The sequence below is a fragment of the Lathyrus oleraceus genome, chromosome 5 (assembly GCF_024323335.1).
Source record: "Lathyrus oleraceus cultivar Zhongwan6 chromosome 5, CAAS_Psat_ZW6_1.0, whole genome shotgun sequence".
Classification (NCBI taxonomy): Eukaryota; Viridiplantae; Streptophyta; class Magnoliopsida; order Fabales; family Fabaceae; genus Lathyrus; species Lathyrus oleraceus.
In genome coordinates, this window is record NC_066583.1 from 454849139 (window position 1) to 454870792 (window position 21654).

A 21654-nucleotide genomic window follows, 5' to 3' on the forward strand; every position below is an offset into this window, starting at 1 on the left:
CCTGAGGATTTTTCCTTCAAAATAGTGTATTCACTTTTTATTTTTATGGAGGTTGGTGGTGGACCAATCCGGTGAGGTCCACTAGAGAAGAAGACCGGAGCTAAGGCTCTGGTGATGTGTTGGAACCCTCCCAACCATTTGATCATGTTTAAACGTTTTAATCATAATCCTTGGTTTGCATGACCATGTTTGCAGTGCGTTTGACTAGTGTGTTTGGTGGACACCACACGCGTGACCATCAGATCTGCCACCTCAATTAATGAGGGAGATCTGATGGCCCTTGTTTTTTCCATTTATTTTATTAATTCTGAATTCATTTTTAATACCTTTATTTTGATTAATTCATAATAAATTCATTTTTAATCCAAAAAATATGGAACTTTCAACAAAAATCTTTAAATAATTTCCTCTTCCATATTTTGAATTAAAATCACTTTTAGTATGAATTTTTATATTTCTTGTGAATTAATTGATTTTGGATTTGTGTTTAAATATTTTAAAATACTTTTGACTTTCCAAAAATTATGAAAAAAAATTTAAGGTACTTTGACATTGTTTGACCTAGGATAAATCCCTTGGCCATTTATTTGGTGATTTGAAGGGATTTATGGTTTTGTCCATTTAAAATGCATTTTAATTCATTTTAAAATTGATTTTTAATTGATTTATTGTTTAAAAATTTTGTTGAGCCATTTGGTTTATCTTGAGATGTTTGACCTTGTTTTTGGCCTTGATCATGGTTGATTTGAACTTTTATTTGACCAATACTATTGGATTTAAGGGGCTGATGAAATGTACATTTCATCCCTCGAGATGAATGGATAATATTAATCAGATGAATTTCCTCATGTGATAAATATGGGTTTCTATTTCCCCTCCCCTCTTCATCTTCATCCTTTTTATTTCCCAATCCATAATTTACCAATGACTTCTCTAATGTCCAAATGCTAGTTGATTCATTAATGACCTTGTGTCAGATGAATCAACATGAGCTGGATTGAGATAGGTTCATCCCATATTTATTTTTGTGTGTGGTATGTTTTAGGAGCTTAGTTCTTTGTACCAAGTCTCTAACATGCATTAACACCAATTTCTTTATTGCCCGACCTCAGATAGTTGTGACTTCTACATAAGTCCAATTATGATTGCTTAACATAGAGCTAAATTTGTACCACAAGGCATAACATTCTAGTAAGTGAGATTGTAAGTCTCTCATTCTTCATGACGTTGTGTGAAGACTTGACCTTTTTTCATTCATGAGAGCTAGTGGCATACTTGTTGATTTATCCAAGTTGGAGCCCTTCTCATGGATGATGTCTTGCTTGGATATTATGGATATCTTTATTTTATGCCTTGGTCTTCATATGTGTTGCTTGGATATTGCTTATGCTTGTTGCTTTCTCAAAAGTCCAAAGGAAAATGGATTTCTATCTGACATTCTTGTCTTGTGGATTGCATCATATTGGTCAGATCTTTTCAACTCTTAACTTTTAATTTTTGTCTAGGATAGTCCCTTCATATCCTCCAACTTCTTTAATTTCAAAATCTCTCCCTCTTTTCAAAACCTTCTTTGTTTGTACTTTTCAACTTAGACATGTTTTAATAATTAGAAACTTTGTCCTTATGCCATTGAATTTTTAAACTTTTTCTTAACTTAAACTTGTGAATGAACTTGACCATACTGACCTTAGTTTCAAAAGACAAAAAGAATTAACAATTTCATTTAAATCTTTTGGCCATTTTGTTCCCTTTTCTTTTAAAACTTTTTTTGGTTAAGATCAATCCATCAACTTCTTTGAAATTTTTACCACGAACTACGGGGTTTTGATCCCTCATTTTTATGTTGGTACATAGGCATAAGATCGAAGGTCTTGTCAAACACAAAAAATATAATAAATGAATTCTTTTCTCATCCCCCCATTTTATTGTTATCAAACATCTTTTTTTACCAAAACACTTGCACACAGAAAAGGGCCCCCTAGGAGTACCTAGGATACTTTGGGTGCTAAAACCTTCCCTCTATGTAACCATCCCCCTTACCTGTAATCTCTGACATTTTATTAGTTTTGATTTGAAAACTTCTTATCTTTGGGTTTTGTTCGTACTTTTTGCCTTTTCCTTTGGAAACAATAAAAGCGCGGTGACGACTCTGGTTTTATTGACATCAAGTTTATCCATAGCTTGATGGTCATAAATTTACCTCTACACTCTTCTTCAACCACATCCACCTGATCTTCACCCCGACATCCTTTATTGTGGAAAGTCTCTTGAAGTCTATAGAGCTTCTTTTGGTTGGTCTTCTGAACTCCTTCATTAGCTAGTTTGTAACCCAGCCCGTGTCGATCCTTCATCTTAACTATCTCCAATAGTTTGACCGACCCCTGGATATTTCTATCTTTGATCAATTTTGACATCTTCCACCATGGAGATATTAATTGTTCTCTCCTTCGACTGACTGCTGCAATCTCCAATGCTTGGAACGATATTTCCAATGTTTCTCCATCCACTTTTATGTATCTGAGTGATGAGGGGTGACTGATGAACATGTATTCTTCTCCTTCGATGATTATTAGCTTATCATCAGTTATGAATTTCAACCTCTGGTGCATGGTTGATGCGACGGCTTCTGCGGCATGGATCTATGGTCGTCCTATAAGGCAATTGTAATATGGATTGATGTCCTTTACTTCAAAGGTGACCATAAATGTATGAGGTCCTACAATTATTGGTAAGTCATCTTCTCCAATTACCATCCTCTCCGACTCGTCGAAAGCCTTGACAACTAGAGTACTAGCTTTCATGGAAGTTCTTATGTTATTAAGCTATCCCAGAGTGTTCTGAGGCATGATATTCAGGGATGAGAAAGTGTACACTAATACCCTTGATAGGAGACTAGGCATTTGACTGATATATGTAAGGCTTTGTTATGAGTGTGTCCCTCTAGTGGTAATTCATCATTACTAAATCCCAAACAGCTGCTAGCGGTGATATTAGCCACCACGTCATCAAATTGATTTACTGTTATGTCATGAATGACATCGGCTTCGTTTCACATTTTCAAAAAGGATTATCTATGGGCCTCATAACTTAGCAACAAAGACAATATAGATATTTTGGAGGGCATCTGGCTTAATTGATCTACCACCTTGTAGTCGCTCTTTCTTATCATCCTCAAGAACTTTTCGACTTTTTCTTGGGGAACATTCTTCATGGAAGATTCAGCCTCCTTCCCTTTTAAACCCTCAGGGGCCTTTCCCTTTGATTATTGTTCAGGAGTGAACACTCTTTCGCTCCGGGTCATTCCCCCGATTCCAATAATATTAGTGATTGTTGGCCCTAGCACTATAGGTTTGTTTCCTACATATGTTGTAGATTTGTGATTCCGGGGTACAACCTTAGTGCTTTCGAACGATAACGGTGCAGGAACATGGAAGATAATAGGGTCTTCTGACTTTACTTGTATTTTAAATGGTATTTGAAAAGGCATCAGAGCTGGTATTTGAAATGGCACTGGAGCTAGTATTTGTACTGGCGTCTGAGAAGACATTGGCGTTGGTATTTGAAATGGTGTTAGAGCTCCCATTTGATGGCAAGGGGTCTCAAAAGGTGTGTGCCCATGATATTCTATAACTGGGACATCTTATAACTTCCTCGTGTATCCAATCTGGACCAAGCCCTCATTCATCATTTGTTGAAGGCACTCCTTCATCTTCCTGCATGTGTTTGGGTTGATCAGACAAATTTTGTAGTCAGCATGCAACTCTTTGAATGTGTAAGACCCCAATTTTGACCCTAAGATCCCTCATGCTATCTCATCATATGTATTAGCATGGGGATCACATCTTGGCATCCTACTTACCCCTCACTCATTGGGTTTTCATTGAAAGAGATCACCAAGCAGCATTTGATTGTTTCATACTTTGTATTTTATTATTTTTACTAACTAAAATACTAAAAATATGTCTTTGTATAATCTAACTCTTTTGTAGGTAGAGCACATGCTCACCTTTGATCTATCAAGCTCACATATAGGATTTAAGACCCTCAATGTAAGGAGTTAAATCAAGAATTGGTTTACTATGGCTCTAAGCATCATATATGAATCCCTATGGTCTTCACATGTTATTTTGATCGAGAATTCATCAAGAGTTTTTAGTTGGTTTGCCTTGGAAACCCTAATTCATCTGGGTATCTTGTGTAACTTCTTCAACAAGCTTCTTCACCAATTGATCAAATATTTAAAGGGATACTTAAAATTTCATCATCTTATCGATATATGATCCTCCATGAGTCCCAAAAGTAAATAGAATATCAAGCTACCAAGTTGGTTCATGGTGGTTGACCAGAGGAATTCATCTGATCAAAACCGGGGTTCCCTAGACCCTAACTCCTACAATTTTTGTCATATGTAAATGATTCCAAGAGAAACGTTACTATAAATGATATTCCAAACAACTTTCATGTTAAGGTCAAGAGCTAGTTTTTCTTGGAAAGTCATTTTTTATGGTGAAAGCTTAAAGGTCATTTTGTCTAAACCTTAATTGGAAGGTCAACTTCCCAAGGCCATAACTTGCTCATTTTTTATGATATGAACGCTATTCAAGTTGCACAATCAAAAATAAGATGTATACTTCAACTTTGATGTTTGGAGGAAGAGCAAATTCAACTTTTATATGCATGTGATATGAGGAGATATTATAGGTCATTTTGGACCAATGCCATTGAACAAGTGATTTTCCTCAACTTCAAAAATGTATAACTCCTTAATGCTAAATCCAAATAAGGTCAAATTTGTGACCATTTTGAATTAATTTGAGAGATCTACAACTTTGATGAAGGAACATTTCTCATTTGAAGCTCACATAAAAAGTTAGCCAATGTGAAATAAGTGAACATATGGCTTGACATTTAGAAACTTTTTTGACATGTTTGATTTTCCCAACTTCCACCTCAAAATTCATCATGATCCAAGCTTCAAATGAAACAGTGTTCAACATGAAAGTTGTTCCTCTTGATCTGACCTTTCCAAAAAGTCAAATTTCATCCCATTTGGACAAAGTATGAGTGAATTACGCATGGCTTGAACTTGGATCACCATTTGGCATAATTGAACTTGCATTCCTCATACACAATTGCATCGCTTACCAATGTGACTTCAACAATGTTTGTACTCATTTTTGGACCTGAAGAGATGATTACATGGGCCTATTACACGCCCATGCATCCATGCAATGTACATTTCTATTTTTGGAACTTAATTTCAAGTGTGCAAATAACAATTATTTGGCCTATAAGAGCCCTTCATGCTCAGAACTAAGGACCCTACGCGCCAGCTTTGAATCCCTAGCTCCAAACCCTCTCATTGGAAATTGAGTTTGAATATCCACTGTTTTGAGATTCAAATCTCCAAGAGTCTTGCGCCTTTTGTTGATTCAATTCCATTCCATTAAGTGTGCAGAGCGAGATCAAGAGCAATTGGAAGCAATATCGTGTTCATACAGACCTACATTGAAGGTAATTTTCAGAATTTTTCATCTCTTCGATTCTCACTTAATTCTCCATAATTCCTCTTGATCTTGGGTTGTCTGAAGTACTACCAATGTAGGCAACAAGATTGAGTTGTTTTGAGGTCAAATTGAACAACTCAGATCATGATCCTCAATTTTCAACTCCCTGTATCATTCAATATACTTGGAGTTAGGAGAAATTGAGGCTAGATTCGAGCTCCTGAGCATTTTTACTTTAAATTCATGTCTTTCTTTTTTATTTTGGTGATGGTTGAGAGTGAACCAGTCCGGTGAGGCTCCCCGGAGAAAGAGACCGGAGCTTTGGCTCCGGTGGTGTGCTGGCGTTCATCTAAGCCATAGGATTCTTTTAAATGTTCTAATCTCACGCCTTGGTTCTGATTACCTTTCCTACTACGCATTGACTAAAGTCTATTGTGGAACACGCGCTAAAGTCTATTGTGGAACGCGCGCTAAGAGCCACTTGATTTTCCACCTCAATTAATGAGGTAGATCAAGTGGTCCACATTTTTTGCTATTTTCTGATTTTCATTTTATTTGGTTTATTTTCATTAATTCATATTAATTTTAATATGGATCTAAAAAATATGAGAGTTTCACCAAAAAAAAAATTATATCAATTCCTCTTCCATCTTCTAAATTAAAATTATTTTTTGGATCATTATTAATATTTTGCATGATTTAATTGTTTTTTGTGCATATTTTAATTGTTTAAAAATAGTATTATGTTTCCAAAATTAATGAAATTTTTTCTCCAAGGTCCTTTGACCTTGTTTGACCTATGATAAATCTCATGGCCATTTATTTGGTGTTTTGATGAGGTTTTAGGATTTTGACCAACCATAATTTAATTTAATGCATTTTTTAATTGATTTAAATTGTTTAATTGCAAAATAAATTGTGTTGAGCTTTTGATATTGACTTGTTGAGTTTGACTTGTGTTGTTGGGCCTTGGTCAAGGTTGATTTGACTTTGTTGAGTTAAAAGCATTGGATTTAGGGGATTGATGAAATGTACATTTCATCTCCCAAAATGAAGGAATAATTTTAATTTGATAAAAGTCCTCCTTTGAACAACTTGTGTTGATTCCATTTCCCCTCCCTCTTCATCTTAATCCCATTCTCTTCTCATTCATTTCATGGACCTATGATATCTCTATATCCTAAGGCTAGTTGATTACAAAATCAACATAAGTGTGGATGAGATTAGGTTCACCCCTTTGCATATTCTTTTAAGTGTGGTATATTTTAGGAGTATGGTTCATAATACCATATCTCTAACGTGTATTAATACTAAAATTTATGTTTCCCAGCCTCAAATAGTTGTGACTTCTACATAAGTCCAATTACGATTGCTTAACATAGCGCTAAATTTTTGACACAAAAAGCATAGCATTCTAGTATCTGAGATTGTAAGTCTCCCCTCTTTCATGGTATTGTGTGGAAACTTGGCCTTTTTTCCGTCCTTTGGAAGATGTCTTGGTTCAAGGATCCATGCTTGTGAATAGTGGGTTGAGTGTTCTCTAAAGAATGACTTAACCAAAACAAAACCAAAAGCAATATTAACTTCTAATCAACTAACAACTAACATTTAATTTCAAGCCATTTACTTTTATGCACTTTAATTTTTTAGTCTTTATTCATTTGCCATTATTCATACCATTTAACTTGTTTACCTTAATGCCATTTCCACTTTGCTCATCTGAGCCTTATCTTATGATTGTATATACTTGCTTTTGTTTGTGGTCTTTTGACCTTAATGTACATAATATTAACAAAAAACCTAAAAGACATTTGTGTGGACTGTTGAATTGGATCTGAGACATTGGACTTAGAATTAGGCAACACTCCCTATTCAAAAGGACTTGGCCAATGCCAACTTTCATGAAACCAAGTGCTTGTGAATTGAAACTTCATCAGAAGCAAGTATTGAAGATCCATTTGAGTTCATCTGCTACATGGTCTTATTAAAGTTGTTACTTTGAACATGTGCATAGTGCTTATATTTCAATTCAACTGATACATGGGATATTATGAAGAGGATCATGGAGTTGCTAAGCTTGGATATGGCTATCTTTATTTGATGCCTTGCTCTTCATCTTACTATTCGTGTATTGATATTGCTTGATTCTAAAGTCCAAGGGAATTTTGGGTTTCTATATAACATTCTTGTCTATTGGATTGCAGCCCATTAGTCAGATCTTTTCAACTCTTAACTTTTAATTTTTGCTTAGGATTAGTCTCTTCATCTCTTCCCCACTTCTTTAATTTCAAATCTCTCCCTCCTTTGAAAAATCTTCTTTGCTTATGTTTTTAAACTTAGACCATATTGCAACTTAGAAACTTTGGCCTTATGCCATTGCATTTTTAACCTCTTTTCTTAATCAAACTTATAAATGAACCTAACTATACTTGACTTAAAATTTCAAAAGACAAAAGAACTAACACTCATTCAAACCTTTTTAGGCATTTTGTGCCTTTGTTAAATTTAAATTTTTGTTAAAAGCAATACACCCATTTTGAAATTGTTACCACAAACTATGAGGTTTTGATCCCTCATTTTATGTTGGTACGTAGGCACAAGTTCGAAGGTCTTGTCAACCACAAAAATATAATTAATAAATCCTTTTCTCATCTCCCCACTCTATTTATTGCAAACATATTTTATGCCAAAACACATACACACAAAAAAGGGCTCCTTAGGAGTACCTAGGACACTTTGGGTGCTAACACCTTCCCTCTATGTAACCAACCCCCTTACCTGTAGTCTCTGGCATTTTATTAGTTTTGATTTGAAAACATCTTATCTTTTGGGTTTTATTCGTACTTTTCCCTTGGAAAGAATAAAAGCGCGGTGGCGACTCTGGTTTAATTGACGTCTAGCTTATCCATAACTTGATGGTCATGAATTTACTGCTACATAAATTAGGTGGCAACTCTACTGGGGAGTAGTCTTCAGTGGGTTTAGCCTACTTTTTTGTGTGTATATAATTGTATATTTGATGTATGTATATTTGTTTGTATGATATAATCTGCTTGTTGTGCTTGGTTATCTCTGAGTGGTGAGATAAGTTCTAACCCGAACTTGAGTGCAATTAAGATAGGAGGATGGTATAGTCATGTTCGACTTGTGTGGAGTAGTCCTTAACAAGTTGGCTTGAGACCCATCCACTCAGTGGAGACCCTTTTGGAGTTATGAATGTCACACAAGTTATTTGTGGTTAGGCATTACTTTCTTTGATTTGGGGTCCGAGAAGCTGAGGACCGTAGAACATTTAACCCCTATTGGCCAATTTAGGATGTAGTTTGGAGACTGTTCAGGTGTAGACTTGATAACAGTTTTTATGTAATACTACACTTAGACGAGTTTCTCTTGAGAATATTATGGGTTGATGAGTCAGTCATCCTAAACTGTAATATCCGATAGATGGAATTAAGACTCTGGGAATTTTTTAGAACATGATCTACATGTTTTTAACCCTTATTACACTCCTTTGGGATGGTTCTTACCCAGACTCCATGCTCGTGACTCACAACAAACCTTTGATTCTTTGTTGATCCAATCAAGTCTTGTCAATATCAATGGAACTTGGGTGTTGATAAGGTGAAAACCATAATCTACCAAAATGGATGATTGATCTTGACAAAGACTTGATTCATCCATTGACATTTGTTTGCCTTGTGTGTGATCCCTTATTTGTGATTGTTGCATTCATGCATTCTTGTGCATCATAACATTTATCACATGAAAAATAATTCCAAGGAACTGAGGTCTTATTTGCAAATATTTTCAGACCATGGATTGTGGACGAAGGAACACTAAGAAGTATAGTTTTAGATGTCCAGATTTGAAAGAGTTAAGGAAGATATCATCTTTTGTATTAGATCCCTTGGACTTCAAGCAACGTCGTGGGAAGCTTCTGTTTATCTTGTCTACTGATGTGGTTGAAGGACTTTTAAGTGTGTTGGTTCAGTTCTATGATCCTCTCTACCATTGCTTCACTTTTCCTCATTATCATCTTGTGCCTACGTTAGAGGAGAATGCCCGTCTCTTAGGAACACCCGTTTCTAGAAAAGTGTCTTTTAGTGGATTGGAGGAGATTCCCAGATCTCATATTATAGTTGAAGCTCTTCATCTGAAGAAGTCTGAGATAGAAGCTCATTGGGTGAAAAAAGGAGGGTTGTTTAGGTTGACTTTTGAGTTCCTCATCAAGGAAGCTACTGCCTTTGCTTAAGCCGGTAGTATGGATGCTTTTGAAGTTATCTTTGTATTTCTCATATATGGTTTAACCTTGTTCCCTAACATTGACGGTTTTGTTGATGTTAACTCCATTAAAATCTTCTTGATTGGGAATCCTGTGCGTACTCTATTAGGTGATATGTACTTGTCTTTGCATCTAAGGAATTCTAAGGGTGGTGGAACTATTGTGTGTTGTGTTCTTCTTCTGTACAAGTGGTTTATTTCTCACTTGCCTGAGACGCTTGCTTTTGTGGAGAACAAACAATGTCTAAGGTGGTCTCAGAGACTTATGTCTCTCACTAATGATGATATTGTTTGTTATAATACTTCATTGAGTAGATTGGAGATTATTGATTGTTGTGGTGAATTCTCTAATGTGCCTCTCATCGGTACACAAGGAAGGATCAACTATAACCCTGCTTTGGCTCGTCGTCAACTTAGGTTCCCCCTAGAGAGACAAACCTAATAACACTTTGTTAGAAGGTCTTTTCTATCAAGAGGGTAAAGATCCCCAACATTTGAAGCAGAAGATTGTGCATGCTTGGCATAATGTGCATAGGAAAGGAAGATCCGAGCTTGGTCCGTGCAACTGTGTAGCTTTGGAAGATTACACTACTTGGGTGAAGAAGAGAGCTTTGGAATTGAAGATGTCTTATGCTTGTGAAAGACCTATGTCTATGGTTGTGGTTGAGCCATTAACTCTCCCTAAACAAGATGTAGAGGAGTTGGAAGACGTACTCTCCAAGATGAAGCAAGAGAAAGATATGTGGGAAGAGTGTTTCCATGCTTTGAGCAGAAAGCATGAGGAGTTGTAGCTTGAGTCTAAGGGCAAAAATGCACTTATTGAGCTTCTTGAAGACCGAGTAGTGAAGAGACCGAGAGAACCACAGGTTTCGTCTTCGTTTGGTATGCCTCAGCCTTCTGTTGCTTGGAAGAAGATTGTTGATCAACTTGTCCTCGAGAAGACTCAGATGAAGACTTCTTTTGAGTGCGATATCCGACGCATCCAAAGGAAATACGCACCTGCAGCTAGATCTTCTAACATTGTTGTTAGGGATTCCTAGGATGATTAGTCTCCTTTTCTCTTGTATTTTATATTTTGGTTTCTGAAATTGTACTCAGTGTAATCCTTCCAATTATATAAATAAAAGAGATTTTATGGTCAAACAAAATTGTGCAATTGTTATTATTATATATTTGCAAATAAAATAGTATATTCCTTGAAAATAAAAATAATCAAGCATTTCATTTCATGCATCATTTGCATACATGTTTCTCTTCCGCCATATGTCTTATCAGTTGTTCTTCTATGCTTCAGCCAAGCTGACTCATCGATACAATACCTGCGCCAATCATCCATGAATCATGGAACATCTAGAGCAAGAGGACAGAGACTTGAAGGACGAGATTGCCCGCCTGACTGCCATCATGGAGTCAGTCCTAGCTGCTCAAAGTCAATCTTCTCCAACACCTGCAACTCCTCCTCCTCAGAGGACGGTCATATCAGAGGTTGTTACTTCAACTGTGCCTGTTACTCATTTGGCTCCTACCATGCCTGCCGGATTCCCATGGTGAATGCCGCCCAACTTTGTGTCCGAAGGTTTCACGCCTACTTTTGCTTCCATGCCGACATCTAGCCCGATCATGTCTGTTCCACCACCGATTGTTCACACTATGCCTCGTGTTGAGGACACCATCTATCATTCTAAACCTTCTGAGGGTTCAGATGTTTATGAGAAGATGGACGAGATGACAGACCAATTCCTTGAGCTGCGAAAGGAGTTGAAGACCTTGAGGGGAAAATATTTGTTCGGTAAGAGTGTTGCGGAACTTTGTTTTGTTCCCAATGTTAAGATCCCGATGAAGTTCAAAGTCCCTGACTTTGAAAAGTATAAGGGGAATACTTATCCACTCAATCATCTTGTCATGTATGCTAGAAAGATGTCAACGCAAACTGATAATGATCAGTTACTGATTCATTATTTCCAAGACAGTCTGACGGGTGCCGCTCTGAGGTGGTACATGGGTTTGGATAGTGTGAGTGTCCGCACGTTTAATGATTTGGGTGAGGCTTTCGTGAAGCAGTACAAGTATAATATGGATATGGTGCCAGATAGGGACCAGTTGAGGGAATTGTCTCAAAAGGACAAAGAAAAGTTTAAGGAATACGCTCAACAATGGAGAGATCTTGCCGCTCACATTACCCCTTCTTTGGAAGAAAAGGAGATGACCAGGATTTTTCTCAAGACCCTGAGCTCATTTTACTATGAGCGCATGATTTCCAGTGCCTCTAGTGATTTTACTGAAATGGTAAACATGGGGATTAGACTAGAAGAAGGTGTTTGAGAGGGATGGTTGTCTAAAGAGGAGGTTTCGTCTAGCAAGAAGTATGGAAATGGGTTTGCCAGAAAGAAAGAAGGCGAGACTAATGCAGTATCCGTTGGGAGGCAGAGGAGGCCTCATGTTAGAAGAAGTCCACAACCCCGTCAACACCACCATCAATTATCATTTGTTATTCCTGTATTTTCAAATAATCAATCAATGCTCTTTCAACAACAACGTCAACAACAGCCACCGTAAAGGACAAAAAACTACAACAACAACAATAACAACAATCATCAACAACAACAAAACTTCGAGAGAAAGAAGGTCTCTTTTGACCCGATTCCTATGTCTTATGCTGAATTGTATCCATCATTAGTTCTCAAGAACCTTTTGCAACTAAGAAATCCTCCACAGATTCCTGAACCACTTCCATGGTGGTACAAGCCAGAGCTTCATTGTGCCTTTCACCATGGGGCTCCTGGCCATGATATTGAGAACTGTTACCCCCTGAAGTACGAAATCCAGAAGTTGGTCAAAAGTGGGATGGTGTCCTTTGAGGACCGTGCTCCTAATGTCAAAGTTAACCCACTACCTGCTCATGGTAATCCTTCTGTCAATATGGTAGATGGTTGTCCTAGGGAGTTCAAGGTATATGATGTATGTTTCATTAGAAGATCTTTGGTGACAATGCACAAGGATATCTGTTTGGTAAGTGATTGTGAGCATGACCATGATGGTTGTGCAATCTGCAGTGTCAACCCCTGACGTTGTATGGTTGTGATGAGAGACATCTAGAGGTTGATGGATGAAGGTAGGATCCAGCTCTTTAGTCCTGTCATTTGGGTGACAATGTGAATGTAATAGTTCATGTGTTCAAGACACCCGAGAGAGTGGTAATCCAATTTGACAGTAACAACAGTAATAGTGTCAGCAATAGATCGGTATCGTTGTTGGTTATGCGGTTAGCGGGTCCAGTCCCGTATGCATCCGATAAGGTTGTTCCATACCAGTATAATGTGACTATGTTAGAGAATGGTCAAGAGGTTCCATTTCCTATGACCAGTTCTGTTGTAAGCATTGTTGATGTTACAAAGGTGACCCTTAACGGTCGTGTTTTGGGGCTGGTGCTCCCAAAGATTGTAGAAGATGTATCTGTCAGTAAGAGTGTTGAAGTGCGTGCAGTTAATCCGTTTAGAACTCCAAAGTGTCAATCTGGTGAGTCCAGCGGTTTGAAGCCTAGTGATGATGATGAGATACTCCGGTTGATTAAGAAAAGTGAATTTAATATGGTGGAGCAGTTGCTCCAAAACCCTTCCAAGATTTCAATGATGTCTCTGCTTATGAACTCTAAAGCGCACAGAGAGGCATTGCAAAAAGTATTGGAGCAAGCTTATGTAGAGCATTATGTAACGGTTGATCAGTTTGATCATGTTGTGGCTAACATCACCTCCTGTAACAATTTGAGCTTTTGTGATGAGGAACTTCCTGAGGAGGGTAGAAATCACAATTTTGCATTACACATTTCAATGAATTGCAAGGAGGATGCTCTATCGAACGTATTGGTTGATATCGGTTCTTCATTGAATGTTCTTCCCAAATCAACTCTTTCCAGATTGTCATATCAAGGAGCTCCAATGAGATATAGTGATGTGATCGTCAAAGCATTTGACAGTTCACGCAAGAGTGTTATTGGTGAGGTGGACCTTCCTGTGAAGATAGGTCTGAGTGATTTCCAAATTACTTTCCAAGAAATGGATATCCACCCGGCCTATAGCTGTTTGTTAGGAAGGCCATGGATACATTAGGCAGGAGCCGTTACGTTAACTTTGCACCAGAAATTGAAGTTTGTCAAGAATGGAAACTTGTTATTGTTGGTGGGGTGAAGGCTTTGTTGTTAAGCCACATGTCGTCTTTCTCTTATGTAGAAGCTAAGGATAAGGTTGGAACTCCATTCCAAGCTCTATCTATTTATGAGGAAAAGAGACTTGGGGCACCCATGTCCTCCTTCAAAGACGCTCAGAAGATTTTTGAAGACGATTTTTTTTATCTGTGGGGCCGGATGGTAGAGGTCACCAAGAACCAGAGCAGAGCTGGTTTAGGATTCCAATGAGGTTCATCTAAGAATATAGCTGAAGATGTGCAACCCAGTTTCCGTAGAGGAGAGTTCATTCATGGTAATGAACAACACTTAGCTGATGTTATCGAGGGTGATGAAGATGAAGACTGCACCAATTATGTGACGCATGGAAAAGCTTGCAACAATTGGACTGTTGTTGATGTTCTTGTTATTATGCATCGTTCTAAGTAATCGCTTTTATTATTTTTGAAAATCCTTCTCCTATGCCTAAGGGAAAAGTGGACATTGTTGGCATTTTCAAATTTGATCATTAATAAAATTCAATTCTATTCATCCATATTTACAATGTTTTATTTTTACTTTTTACTTTTTTCTGGAAAATGGTAATCAGAAAAAACATGAATAAATAAATATAATTGTCCATCTGCATAATATTTGGTCACCAAATCACTTTTCTAAAATCAAAATATCAAATCATTATGCAGGTTGGTTTCTAAAACCCATTGAATATAATAATCCTACTCCTTCGCCAAATTTTGAATTCCCTGTGTTTGAGGCTGAGGAAGGAAGTGATAAAGAAGTATATGATGAATTATCTCATCTCCTTGACAATGAGGAAGAAGCCATTTAGTCGTTGAAAAGCAGATTGAGTTAGTCAACTTGGGTTCCGAGGATGATGTGAAGGAAGTCTAGGTTGGGTCTGGACTGTGTCCAGAAGTGAATAAGGGGTTGATTGATCTTCTCCGAGAGTATTCAGATGTGTTTGCCTGGTCTTATCAAGACATGCCTGGGTTAGATTTTGAGATTGTGGAGCATAGATTGTCGTTGAAGCCAGAATGCCCGCTAATCAAGCAGAAGTTGAGGAGGACTCATCCTGATATGGCAGTAAAGATCAAAGAAGAGGTGCAAAATCAGATTGACGATGGTTTCCTTGTTACTGTTGAATCTCCGCAATGGGTGGCCAATATTGTGCCTGTTCCGAAGAAAGATGGAAAAGTCTGCATGTGTGTTGATTATAGAGATTTGAATAAAGCCAGTCCGAAAGATGATTTCCCTCTGCCACACATTGACTTTTTGGTAGACAACACAGCTAAATTCAAAGTCTTTTCGTTTATGGACGAATTTTCCAGATATAATCAGATAAAGATGGCACCCGAGGATATGGAGAAGACCACATTCATTACACCCTAGGGAACATTCTGTTATAGAGTGATGCCTTTCGGTTTAAAGAATGCTGGTGAAACTTACCAGAGAGCAATGACTACTATTTTTCATGATATGATGCATAAAAAGATCGAAGTCTATGTTGATGATATGATTGCCAAATCCATTGATGAAGAGGCACATGTTGAGCATTTTTTGAAGCAATTCCAACGTTTTAGGAAATACAAACTCCACTTGAACCCCCATAAGTGTACTTTTAGTGTTCGTTCTGGTAAGTTGTTGGGATTTATTGTCAGTGAGAAGGGTATTGAAGTTGATCCCGACAAGGTCAAAGCAATACAAGAGATGCATGCGTCCAAAACTGAGATGCAAGTCATAGGTTTTCTCAGCCACTTTAATTATATCTCAAGATTCATTTCACACATGACTACCACATGTGCGCCTATATTCAAGCTTCTTCAGAAACACCAGTCTTGTGATTGGACTGAAGACTGCCAGAAAGCTTTTGATAGTATCAAAGAGTATCTGCTTGAGCCTCTGATTCTGTCTCCGCCTATTGATGGAAGACCGTTGATCATGTACTTGACTGTGCTTGATCAGATTATGGGTTGTGTTCTTGGTCAGCAAAATGAGCCTGAAAAGAAAGAATTTGCTATTTACTACCTCAGTAAGAAGTTCACCAATTGTAAGACTCAGTGTTCTATGCTTGAGAAGACTTGTTGCGCATTGGCTTGGGTTGCTAAGCGTCTGCGTCGATATATGTTGAATCATACCACTTGGTTGATATACAAAATGGATCCAATCAAGTATATTTTTGAGAAGCCTGGTCTAACTAGGAGGATTTCCCGTTGGCATATGTTATTATCTGAGTATGATATTGAATACCGATCTCAGAAAAGCGATCAAAGGTAGTGTCTTGGATGACCATCTGGCTCACCAACCGATTGAAGATTATCAATCAGTGCAATATGATTTTCCCGATGAAGAGATTTTGTACTTGAAAATGAAAGATTGTGATGAACCATTGTTTGAAGAAGGTCCGGAACCTGGTTCACGTTGGGTCATGGTATTTGATGGAGCTGTTAATCAATATGGTAATGGCATTGGGGCAATAATCATTACTCCTCAAGGCATGCCTTTTCCATTTACAGCTAGATCGACTTTCAAGTGTACAAATAATATGGTTGAGTGTGAAGCTTGCATTATGGGGCTTGAAGAGGCCATTGATCTCCGAATCAAGTATTTGGACGTCTATGGAGATTCAGTTTTGGTTGTGAATTAGATCAAAGGTGAATGGGAGACGAATTAACCCGGTTTGATACCATATAGAGATTATGCGAGGAGGATTTCAACTTTCTTTACAAAGGTTGAGTTTCATCATATCCCTCGAGAAGAAAACCGGATGGCAGATGCTCTTGCAACATTGACTTCAATGATTGTGGTGAAGTATTGGAATGAAGTTCCTAATTTGACTGTGATGCATCTTGATAGGCTAGCTCATGTGTTTGTTGTTGAAGAAGCCAAAGATGAAAAGCCGTGGTATTTTGATATCAAGTGTTTCCTCCAAAGTAAGATTTACGCTCCTGGGGCATCTTTGAAAGATAAGAAGACTTTGAGAAGATTAGCCGGCAATTTCTACCTGAATGGTGATGTATTGTACAAGAGAAACTTCGATATGGTTCTGCTCAGATGCATAGATAGACCCGAAGCAGACCTATTGATGAATGAGGTCCATGAAGGTTCCTTTGGTACTCATTCCAATGGACATGTTATGGCAAAGAAGATGTTGCGAGCAAGTTACTATTGGCTGACAATGGAATCTAACTGTCGCAAGTTTGTGAAAAAATGCCATAAGTGTCAAATTTATGCAGATAAGATTCACGTTCCTCCAACACTGTTGAACGTCATTTCCTCCCCATGGCCCTTCTCCATGTGGGGAATTAATATGATTGGTATGATTGAGCCTAAATCTTCAAATGGAAATCGTTTCATTTTTGTGGCAGTTGACTACTTCACAAAGTGGGTTGAAGCGGCATCGTATGCGAATGTAACCAAGCAAGTTATTGTAAGGTTTATCAAGAATCAGATTATATGTCGGTATAGTGTGCCAAGTAAGATCATTACTGATAATGGATCGAACTTGAACAATAATATGGTGGAAGCTCTTTGCAAAGACTTCAAGATTGCACATCATAATTCTTCTCCCTACAGACCTGAGATGAATGGGGTTGTTGAAGCTGCAAAGAAGAACATTAAGAAGATTATCTAGAAGATGGTTGTGACGTATAAGGATTGGCATGAGATGCTCCCATTTGCTTTGCATGGGTATCGTACATCCATCCGCACTTCAATAGGGGAAACCCCTTTCTTACTTGTTTGTGGCATGGAAGTTGTGCTCCCAGTAGAGGTGGAAATCCCATCATTGTGTGTCTTTATGGAAGCCAAGTTGACTAAGGTTGAATGGTTTCAGACCAAATTTGACCAGCTAAATTTGATAGAAGAGAAGAGATCGACTGCCATGTGCCATGGTCAGTTATATCAGCAAAGAATGAAGAAAGCTTTTGACAAGAAGGTCAGACATCGTGTGTTCAGAGAAGGTGACCTTGTGCTCAAGAAGATTCTATCTTTCAAGCCAGATTCTAGTGGAAAATGGACTCCTAATTATGAAGGCCCATATGTTGTTAAGAGAGCCTTTTCAGGCGGTGCTTTGATTCTTATAACTATGGATGTTGAAGAGTTCACTCGTCCTGTGAACGCAGATGCAGTCAAGAAATACTTCGCCTAAAAAAAAGAACAACTCGCTAAGTTGAAAACCTGAAAGGGCGGCTTAGGCAAGAATGAGCGTCTCGGTGGATTAAAACCCGAAAGGGCAATCCAGGCAAAAATTAGAGACATAAAAACAAAAAGAATTATCCCGATAAATTAAGTACCCCACCTTGGGGCAATTTATGCAAAAATGAGGGATTATGGCAAGTAACTGCAGGCTGCTAATCTTCAGTTTTGAAGACTTTCTTGAGCAAATCGGTCAATTCTGATTCATCATCTCCAACCGACACCAAGAACGCAGTGAACATCAAAAGTTGGATAGAAGGATTAGTGATCATTGTATTCAATGTAGCCCTTTTCCATGTAAATTACCATTTTTCAACTTTCGTAAAGATCTATGGAGTTTTGTCATTTACAGACTACCATCCTATTAAATAAATTTGAGCTTTTTATCCAATTGTTTCTACTCTTGTTTAATTCAGCCAAATAGATTTAAATTTTATTGTGATCGTTTTTGAAATTAAATTTTTAAAATCCAAATCATGGAGCATTTGAAAAGCGGTAAGCCCTAAATATGGAGCATTATTGGTTCTCCCCAAGTAGTGGGCGTAATCCCCATTTTACCCCCTGGCAGCGTTTCAGTAGCCGAGTTCTGTTGGTCTCCCCAGTCGAGTTTGTTGGCCTCCCTTGAGTTGTAGGCGTGTTGTTTCGGAAGTTTGCATGGTTTCGGCAAATTTCGTTTCTCCGCAAGTCGCCAGAGTTACTCCTGATTTTGAACAACTATTATGTTAATCCCATGCAGGGTTGCCTCCCATTTGATATGGTGTTGACCTAAAATTCCCCGCAGAGTTTGTAGCAGTTTCCTCATCAGATCCTCTCATAGTGCTTTATCCAGCTAGAATTAAGCCTTTGAGACGTTTGTCCGTTTCTCTCCAACAGTTGTTTCCCTCCTGTGAGGATTGGCTAAGGGTTGTATCGATGATTCAAATCAGTGATATTTGTATCCTTTGTGATGGTTTTGTCAGCATAATCATCATATATACATAAACATATACATACACACTCATATAATTTCATTATTTCATTATTGCACTTTGTGATTCTTTCTGATCCTCTATTATGGCGGTATACTTTTTCCCCATGCAAATTTGGTTTGTATGTCCTCTTGCAATTGTAGAGTGTCATCCCATTAAGCAGGAAGACTTTAACTTTTCTCTTTCCCCACTGAGTTATTTCCTCGTGGATGGCCATTATTTCAGCTTCCTCCCCAGTTGATTATCTGGACGGAACCATTCCCCTTGAGTTATATCCTCATTGGGTTGAGTCCTTTAATTGACATTTTCCTTCTAGATCTTACCTAGATAGATGCTTTTGGTCCCCTGAGAGCCTATTACCCAGTAACCGGTAATATTCTTCTCATGTTTGTCACTTTTGCCCAATACCCGACAAAGGTAACCTTGTTTCTCCAGCGGATTCATTTCCACATCTCCCAGGAAGTGTATCCTTGATATGTTCATCCTAACCGTTGACGGATATTTTCTTCCCTTGTTTGAGTCTATCCTTGATATGTTCATCCTAATCGGTGACATATATTCTCTCCTTACGGTCTTCTGCCCAGTAGCTGGTAGTTGTAATCCCTATTTTGTTCCCTAGAGAGTTAATCCTTGATATGTTCATCCTAATCAGTGACATATTTCCTTCTCTTTGCGGTCTTCTTCCCAATAACCGGTAGTTATACATCCTGCTTTTTCCCCTTTGTAGAGTCTATCCTTGATATGTTCATCCTAACCAGTGACGGATATTCTCTTTTTGGTATTCTATCCAGTAACCGATAGATGTAATTCCTATTTCTCCCCTCTGAGTCTATCCTTGATATGTTCATCCTAACCGATGACAGATATTCTCTTTTCGATGTTATATCCAACATTCGATAGATGTAATCCCCACTTTTTCCGGCAGTTTATCCCTGATATGTTCATCCTAACCGATGACGGATACCCTTCCTAAATTCCCTAGGAAAGTTTATCCTTTATATGTTCATCCTAACTGATGACAAATTTTCTTTCCTTTGAGTCTATCCTTGATATGTTCACTTTAACCAGTGACTTAAATTCTCTCTCTTTGGTCTTCTACTTAGTAGCCGGTAGTTATAAATCCTATTTTGTGGCTTTTCCCCAGCAGTTTATTCTTACCCAATAACTAGTAACGAATACACCTCTTGGTTGCCCTCAGCGAGTCATGCTTGATATGTTTACCCTAATCGGTAACGGATGTCCTCCCTGTCAGACCTTGTTATTCCCTTACCCAATAACCGGTAATAGATAATACATTTCTGCTCCTCCTGTGTTGAAGATCGTTTCTTTCCCAGTTGAGTTTGAGTGCGCATTTCCTTAGTGAAATCGTTGTTTCCTGTTTGGTTTGAGTATTTCAGCTTTGTTTTGATCTACCCGCAAATGTTCCTCTTGTTCCCCGGTTGAGTCGTTTCATTGATTTATTTTCATGGAATCCCTCGAGTCCCCCAGTTGTTTTAAGTCGTAGCCTGGCCTATGCACAACCCTTTTTCCCCAGAGTCTCTGTCTCCCCAATGAGTTTTCGTTATGGAATGTATTACACTCCTGTGGACTTTCGGTCTCTCTAGATTATTTTCCTTTGTGGCAACATTTCCCCACATATATTATTTCAAAATTTCATATCATATGCATCATGCGGTCTCTTAGGGACCAAAATTTGTTTCTATATGTTGTTATTTAAGCTCATTCTACTAAGTCGATGCAAAGATTTTAACCTTCATATCTTCAGCTAGAACGTCCTTAAATAGGGGAAGCTGTAAGACCATAATTTTGACCCTAAGATCCCTCATGCTATCTCATCATATGCATTAGCATGGGGATCACATCTTGGCATCCTCCTTACCCCTCATTCATTGGGTTTGCATTGGAAGAGATCACCAAGCACCATTTGATTGTGTCATACTTTGTATTTTATCATTTTTACTAATTAAAATACCAAAAATATATCTTTGTATAATCTAACTCTTTTGTAGGTAGAGCACATGCTCACCTTTGATCTATCAAGCTCACATCTAGGGTTTAAGACCCTCAATGTAAGGAGTTCAATCAAGAATTAGTTTACTATGGCTCTAAGAATCATATATGAATCCCCATGGTCTTTATATGTTATTTTGATCAAGAATTCATCAAGAGTTTGGAGTTGGTTTTCCTTCGAAACCCTATTTCATTTGGGTATCTTGTGTAACTTCTTCAACAAGCTTCTTCACCAATTGATCAAATATTTTAAGGGATACTTCAAATTTCATCATATTATGCATATATGATCCTCCATGAGTCCCAAAAGTCAATATAACATCAAGCTAGCGAGTTGGTTCATGGTGGTTGACCAGAGGAATTCATCTGATCAAAACCGGGGTTCCCTAGACCCTAACTCCTACAATTTTTGTCATATGAAAATGATTCCAAGAGAAACGTTACTCTAAATGACATTCCAAACAACTTTCATGTTAAGGTCAAGAGCTAGTTTTTCTTGGAAAGTCATTTTTTA